We start from the raw sequence: 7933 nt of genomic DNA, 5'->3' as shown, positions 1-7933 counted from the left end.
CTGAAGTGGCGACTTGCTCCGACGAAATTTGTCGCGTTGTCGCAGTTCACGCGTTGCGGACATCCTCGACGACCGACGAACCTTTGGAATGCCAACAAGAAGGAATTAGTCGTCAAATCGGAGACAATTTCTAAATGAACCGCCTTGGACGCAAAACAGACTAATAACGCTATGTAGGACTTATAAGGGGGCCTTCCACGAATTTTCAGAGTCGTATAGACTGGGCCACAAAAATCAACGCCACATACTGAAAATGGGCGGAGAGCACGGAGCCGGTCTGCGGGTAAGTTGCCCATCATTTGGGTCTGGAGTAGCGGCTTGCATTTAAAGCAACGAATACACGACCTAACTGTCGCCCTGCAGACCGCCTGAGCATTCACTATCCAAATGCGCTGTCTAAGGATACTCACGAGTGCTCGTGGGCCGGCATGAAAATTCGTTTGATGCAGATAGCGAACGTATGTCTGCACAAACTGCGAGCGTTTTGTCAATAACAAAGGAAACTTGGCATTATATGACATAGGAGCGTTAACTAGTCGCCCCCCAACTCGCAACAACGAAAAAGAGCACCATGTCTCAGCCTCTTCATGGATGAAGGGATTCAAGCGCTGAAGACTGGGGCCTAACTTGGTGCCTTTACGAACCCTTTCAATATCTTCTTGAGACTCATTTTTCTGCCTCGTCGTATTCTACGGATGACGGAATTTTTCCAAAGTTGAGACTTTTGTCTTTGCATTTTCGGATGAAGCGGAACACGAAAACGAACACTCTTAGCAGTTTGAGGTGTGACGAGTATCCCTCGATTACATCCACTAAGTAATTTGGCTTGGCCGCGACGGTCAGTCCGACCGATTTCTTCCGACTTTCCATCTGTATCTCTTCTTCGGAAAGCTCGAAGTGTGGATTTCTGGGCCAGCTCTCTTCTTCAAACTTTAAGAACTCTGGTCCACCAAACCAGATCGACTGCACGATTTCCTCTACGTCACAACCTCTCGAAACTATGTCTGCTGGGTTCTGTTTTGTTGGCACATGCCGCCACGTAGCTTCACTTGACCACTCTTGAATCTCCGCTACTCGGTTCGCAACGAATGTTGACAACGACGAAGGGTGGGATCTGATCCAATGAAGAGTAACTTCTGAATCTGACCAGAATATCATTTTATCAATTGGAACCTTGAGCAGTGATTTGATTCGGTGACAAAGGTCTGCTAGAAGGTGAGCGGCACATAACTCAAGCCTTGGGAGCGTTTTCGTCTTGAGTGGCGCTACTTTCGACTTTGCAGTCAACAAGGAGACCTTGAAACCTTCTGCAGTCTTTCTACGGATATAGACGCAGGCTCATGGATGCGTCGGCAAAGGCATGTACTTGAATCGGTGACATGGGATCAGTATGCACAAATCGAGGTATGGTAATCTTCTCCAAATGACCCAAGGATTCTTTTAATAAGTTCCATGCTGTTTCCAAGTTCATTGGAATTGACTCATCCCAATCTAGCTTGTTGAGCCAAAGCTCCTGCAGTAGGATCTTTCCCTTAATTACTAAAGGACTTAACAAGCCAAGGGGGTCAAACAGCTTTGATGTCACCGATAAGATGTTCCGTTTTGTCGCTCGGAGACCCATAACTGACGTGTCAATTTGGAACTTAAAGACGTCTTCGTGTGGCAGCCACGATATTCCTAACGCCTTAGTTGACTCTGACTCTGTGCTCTCCGATGCGGTGACCTCAGGTGAGTTCGAAAACCATTTAGTCAATTCAAACCCAGCGGTTTGAAGAACCTGAGCCACATCAGACTTAATTGTCTTTAACTCCTCTACGCAACCAGCACCAGTCAACATGTCATCGACATAGAAGTCGGAGTCGATAACTTTAGCAGCTTTAGGGAATGAGAGTTTTGCAGACTCACTCAACCTCTTCAAACACCGAATTGCCAAAAATGGGGCTGGTCCAGTCCCATATGTTACGGTGTTGAGCTGGTATATTCTCAAGGACTCAGACGGGTCTCTTCTGAATCGGAGCAATGTCGAATACAGCTCATCCTGTATCGTAGGACCGACCATCAATATGTCGTTCAAGGCCACCTGAGAGGACGTTTTACAAGACGCATCGAAAACGACGCGGAGCTTGGTCGACGTGCTTTGAGGCCTCAACACACTGATGTGGAATGAAATAATGTGGAGTTTTGGGGATTGTGTTGTCTGTGGTAGACATGTGACCCAAGGAGAGGTACTCTTCCATGAACTCCAAGTACATTTTCTGCAACTCGGGGTCACGAGACAATCTTTTTTCAAGCGATAAAAACCGCCGTTTAGCCACTTCAAAGGAGTTGCCTAAGATACTGGGATCTGATTTGAACGGCAGTCTTACTTCAAACCGACCTGAAGGCACGACCTGAGTAGTCCTTCTATAATGCTTTTCACATAACTTGTGTTCAGGAGATAAAGACTTTTTAGAAGACGGCAATTCTTCCAGTGACCAAAACTTTTGTAATATATTGTCGATGTGGATCACTGACTCTTCTCGACAACTCAAACAATTCCTAGCTTCTTGGGTGGCAGTCACCTTTGGAGTGTATCTGCCCGACACAATCCAGCCGAGAAGCGTTTTCTGCAGAGTTGGATAGTCAGGACCTTGTCGAATCTGACCAACAGATAGAAGTTCGAAAAATGTTTCTGCACCTATCAACATATCTATCTTCTGTGGCTTGAAGAAATATGGGTCTGCAAGTGGTAAGTTCTTCGGGATTTTCCAGTCACTCACGTTAAGTGTCTGATCAGGGTGATACCCCGAAATGGACCTTAGAATCCAGAAATCAACCGAAAACTCACTACCAGTAATTCGCGACTTCACCACCGTGTGTATCTTTTTCTTGACTTGTGAATTGGATTCACCAATACCAAGCAAGTTGATACACGACTCCTCCCTACGGATCTGTAAGCGCTGCGCTAAGTCCTCAGTTATAAAATTGGTTTGAGACCCCGAGTCAAGCAGAGCTCGGGCCAAAACATGTTCACCATTATTTGTTCGGACGCTTACGATCGACGTAGCCAGAATAACTCTATCCATAGCTGTCGCATGGAGAGCATGCGAAGTGGAAGGTTGATTCTGATTGGGAGGAGGAGAAGAATTCTCTGGGGGTGATGGTAACGCTAGACTTTTATTCGCCACTGTGTACCTATGCAATAAGGTATGGTGTGAGCAGCCACACACTCGACACTTCTTAGCTTTGCATCGTACTACAGAGTGGCCTGGCTGCAGACAATTGATGCACAAGGATGCAGGTTTTGCGAATTCGAACCTTTGCATTACTGCTAGCCGACCAAATGGACTGCAATCTGCCAAAAAATGGCCTTTCGCATTGCAGTAGCTGCATTGTTGATTTTTGGTATTCGCGGTGGAACACGCGAATGAGCTCCGATTATGCGGCTTGCTTGGCACAGCTTTCTGCTCCTGCTTTGGTTTGTCCGAATTTTCGGCCGAAAGATGCTGATGTCTGCGATTAAGCAACTTTTCACAGTCCGTCCAAAGTGGCAGTTTGTCATAATCGAGCTGTTCTTCCCATTTCTCTTTGGTCACCGGATCGACTCTGCTCAAGACGAGATGAATAATCATCGCATTCGAGATCTTTTTATCATCGCCTATCGACAACAACGAACCATATATGGATGAGGCGGTATCGATAAGGTTCCTTAAGGACGATGCTGATTGCTGGGTCATTTTGGGAAGATTAAATAGAGCATCAATGTGATTTTTAAAGATCAGACAATCATTATCGTAGACCCGTTTTAAGCTAGCCATTGCTTTCTCGTAGTTGGTCTCGGTTACTTGGAAAGCCCTAACTGTTCCCAACGCTTCACCGGAGAGACACGAAAGCAAATGGTTGAACTTTTCGATAATTGGAATGCTTTGGTCATTATGAACTAGAGTCTCAAATAAACCTATGAAGTTTTTAAAGTCCGAATAGTTGCCGCTGAACTGCGGCAGAGCTAACTTCGGAAGGCGAGCACGAGTTGGGCCACCATAAGCTGGTACTGCCTGTATTGTCTCATCAGCTGTTTTTAATGCGCAAATGAGAGACATTAATTTTGCCTTTGTGACAATTGAGAGTTCTTCCAACTCGACTCCAAATTCATCGTCAATGTCTATATCTTCAATCTTCTCTTGAAGTTCGCGTGCCGTGTCAATGCTACGCATCAGCGTTTCGAGTCTGCACTCGAGCTCCGTCAATACCAGCGGAATATCCCCCGCTTCTAAACGGTCCGCTAATAAACGAATGCCTTTGACACGGCAACTGCGCTTTTTCTTCAGCTCTTCAAGGACGATATTGTTGGCTTTTGAGGTCATATTGATTTTCAATACAAGCAACTGAAGGCGAAAGATCGTTTCTAATAATCGTATTTAATGCCGAGGCACTCAATGAAATAATGGGTAATTGTACCCAAACGAGGTGAAAAACCAATATACCCGAAAAATTTAGGGTATAGCGTCGCTTGGCTGGCGCGTACACGAAAACCACACAAGAATACCAACGAACTGCACTGGTGACAAGCGAAAACGAAAAATTTCACCGCTGCAGTTCTGAAGAATTAATGTTGTGTATACGTATGCACCGACAACGATCGACGCTAAATTGATTTGCGAAGCACGACTTTGTCTTAATTGATAGTTGGATCCTACTGACACCAAACGAATATACCCGACGAAAACAGGGTAGCGCGTCACTTGGTGTTTGGTTTGGATCAAGCGCGCCAAACAAAAGAACAACGATAAGCAACGGTGAAGAGCGAGAGCGAGACGAAAAAATTCACCGCTGCAGCTGCGTATTGGTATGCGTGCTTGGCCAACGACCCAACTATACATATATTTGTATTATATTTGCATTATATTTCCATAACGAAACAGATTTTCCTCCATTCCAAAAAGCCTATTTAGAAATCATTAATTCTAACAATATAACCAAAGCTATTAAATCAAGCACGAAACTCCTAGATATTCAGAATTACGCTGAATTTAAAGAATCATAAAGGCTTACTCCATCCAGGGATAGAGAAAACCGTCAATTGGTTTAGGGGAAAATACTATTACCCGGATTATCAAAAACTAATCCAAAACATCATAAACGAATGTCCTACTTGTAATATTGCCAAAACAGAGCATAGAAATACGAAGTTGGCATTCGAAACTACACCGCAAATACTGAACATCAGAGAGAAATACGTCATGGATTTCTATATGGTTGGTAACCAACAGTTCCTATCATGTATTGACGTATACTCGAAGTTTGCCACTCTTGTAGAAGTAAAAAGTCGTGACTGGTTAGAAGCAAAAAGAGCCATCATGAAAGTTTTTAACGAGATGGGCAAACCAATTGAAATCAAAGCCGATAAAGATTCATCTTTTATGTGCACAGCATTGCAAGCATGGCTGAATGCGGAAAACGTCAAAATAGAGATCACTTCCAGCAAAAATGGAATATCTGACGTAGAAAGATTTCATAAAACAGTAAATGAAAAATTAAGAATAATATCTAGCGAGGATAACACAGAAGATAGATTCACGAAGTTTGAATTAATTCTTTATACTTATAATCATAAAACCAAACATAATACCACAAATAGGACACCAGCTGATATATTCATTTATGCAGGCTCACCTGATTATGACACCCAACTAAATAAAGTGAATAAAATCACTCAATTAAATAAAAACCGCATAGAGTATGAAGTAGATACCCGCTATAAACTATCACCTCTAGTTAAGTCTAAGGTAACAAATCCTTTCAAAAGGACGGGCGAAATTAAACATTATGAAGAAAAGAATAGGGGTAGGAAAATAACTCATTATAAATCAAAATTCAAGAAAAAGAAGAAATCTAATACAAGCAAATATAATAATTCCAGAGAAACCGAGGAAGTTAATGGAATCGGCGAACTTCAACACAATTAAAATCCTCATTTTCCTCATAATTACCATCGTAATGGCACAGGGCCAAAACATAGAAATAAATTCTATAAAATCCCAAAACGGATATATGATATTCAAAACTGGATCGATTAACATACCTATCAATTACGAAATCCATTATCTAACTGTTAATGTAACTAAAACCGAAGAACTATACCAAAATTTGTTAAGGCAAGCCACTAAATTCCAGGACATAATCCAAATAAAATATCTAGTAGACAAATTGCAAAGAGAAATGAACGGGCTAAAAATAACCAAAAGAAATAAAAGAGGCCTAATCAATATAGTAGGAACAGCCTACAAATATCTCTTTGGAACACTAGATCAGGAAGATAAAGTCGATTTGGAACAAAAAATCGAAAATTTAGCCAGCCATAGCATTCAAATGAATGAACTAAATTTGGTAATAGATGCAGTTAATAGCGGAATAAACGTTATAAACAAACTAAATGAAGAACAAGACAGGAATCAACAAATAGAAATTTTGATATTCAATCTACAACATTTCACAGAATATTTCGAAGATATAGAACTAGGTATGCAATTAACTAGGCTCGGTATATTTAATCCAAAATTATTAAAACAAGACTACCTGGAACAAATAAATTCTGAGAAAATACTAAATATAAAAACCTCCACATGGCTAAAATCCGATACCAACGAAATTATAATAATTTCCAACATTCCCAAAGACATTACAAAAGTACCAATCTATAAAATCGTTCCGTATCCAGACGAATTAAATAACATGTTAACAGATATGACATACGACAAGTACTACATAAAAAATGAAGAAGTATTTGTTAAAGAAACTAGATTGAAAACCAATGACAATTGTATAAAAGGAATTTTAATGCAAACTCCCACTAAATGTCCATATTCCAAAACTTTTCAAAACTTTCAAATAAACTTTATTGAACCCAATATGCTAATCACATGGAATCTTCCAAAAATAACGCTAAACCAGAATTGTGTAAACCAAGAAATCATAGCGGAAGGAAATACCATTATAAAAATCTACAACTGTTCAATCCAATTAAATGAATTTACAATATCAAACACAATGTTAGATTTTGCCCAGAATGTTTATGTCAACAACAACATAACTAAAATAAAACCACTGTCGTATATCCAAACTAATGAAATAATTATGCAATACACCACATATAGTAACCTATTACAAATAAGTCTACTAATTTCATTTTTCATAATTATATTAGTACTACTAAGTTATGTAGCTGTTAAATTTACGAAAACTTCTAAAAGAGTCACGGTTAAATGTATAAACCCTATAATAGAAGCAGAAGAGGAACCAACCTCAGCCACCGCACTTGACACCCCGTCACTATACCCGAGGGTAATCGCCTAGGGACAGGCTAATAACAAACGTTGGGGGAGTGACATATCCATAATTCCCCACATCCCATACACATTATGTTTATGTACAATTCATCCACCCCATCCACACAAGTAACAGGACCCCACTCAAGAATCAATAACTGTTTCTTCCCATACTCCAAGCTAGGGCCCCCCATAATATAAACAATGGACCACATTGTTTCATCAACATTAGAATCACGCCACTCTCGAGAAATCGATTCTTTAGAATCACGCCACTCATGAGGACCAATCAAAGCTAGACATAAAACCAAGGAGTATCACATTCCTAGCTCCGTCATGTAATACAACACCGATCGCCAGCAGTGGATGCCTTTCATCAAAGCCGACGCATCCCCAAATATCGATCCAGGCACGTACGCCACCGACACGAAGATGCAGCCGAGGAAAGCAACGCCCGAAGCCAGAGTCGGGAGTTCCAAGAGAAGGGCTCATGGAAACTAGCCAGCAGCAGAGAGATCAGTTCCGTTTGAGACAAGCAGACCGAAAGTCAAGTCGGGGAATTCATTTAAATCTTGTGACATAAAGATATTTAAGTTGTAAAATAAAAGTCTTTGTTGAAAAACTTAAAA

This window comes from Drosophila persimilis, unplaced genomic scaffold (assembly GCF_003286085.1).
Source record: "Drosophila persimilis strain 14011-0111.01,24,50 unplaced genomic scaffold, DperRS2 tig00000572-arrow-pilon, whole genome shotgun sequence".
Lineage (NCBI taxonomy): Eukaryota > Metazoa > Arthropoda > Insecta > Diptera > Drosophilidae > Drosophila > Drosophila persimilis.
Note: the sequence above shows the minus strand (reverse complement) of the source record.